This window comes from Frankliniella occidentalis, unplaced genomic scaffold (genome assembly GCF_000697945.3).
Source record: "Frankliniella occidentalis isolate FOCC.00 unplaced genomic scaffold, Focc_3.1 Scaffold537, whole genome shotgun sequence".
Taxonomy (NCBI): Eukaryota; Metazoa; Arthropoda; class Insecta; order Thysanoptera; family Thripidae; genus Frankliniella; species Frankliniella occidentalis.
The window spans coordinates 63,029-63,644 of NW_026267654.1; the positions used below are offsets into that span (position 1 = coordinate 63,029).

Here is a 616-nt window from a genome sequence, read left to right on the forward strand (position 1 = left end):
TTTTGTTCTTCTTAGTTCCGGCCAGCGCTCCATTGAAATACCCTATTGGACACTTACAACTGTTAAGCAGTTGCACACTAATTAGTTTATCATTATAGGGGAGAGTGGGGCACATTGGAGCACGTAATGTCCCTCTCTAAGCTGGCCGATCGGGACCGGATTTCATCTTCGAGAGGACGCCGCGATAGTTAGCCACATGTTGCGAACCTATTGTATTGGCGTGGGCTCGGGCATCAGCCGGTTGTAAACGTTTTGTCGCCCGAGCTCGCGCGACCTCGCCAGGTTGTAAACCAGCATCCGTAAGCTTGGTTCGTTTCAAAATTTCAGCTTCGAGCGAACAAGTTTCGAGAGGGACATTACTGTATCTCGTAAACGGCCTTAAGCTACGTAGAAACGGACAGCGGATTCGGCTCCACCTTTGTTCTGCCACCCTTAAAACATGCTTTGTTATCAAGAGCATACAAAATCCGAGAACAGCATGGTGGTAGTGCATTTGAACCCCCTTTTCAGACTTACAGTGTTGGAAGTTGTGGGATCATCTGATGAGAGAAAGTGCCAGGATCGATCACGACCCACACTAAAGAGTAACCTAAAACTAAATAAAAATAAACATAAA

At 46.6% G+C, this 616-nt stretch overlaps 1 protein-coding gene across 2 annotated transcripts in view; it reads left to right on the top strand.

Annotated features, from left to right (window-relative positions):
• The window catches only part of LOC113214373 (uncharacterized), a 30,735-nt gene that overhangs the window by 8,579 nt on the left and 21,540 nt on the right, over positions 1 to 616 (top strand). The window lies entirely within an intron of this gene.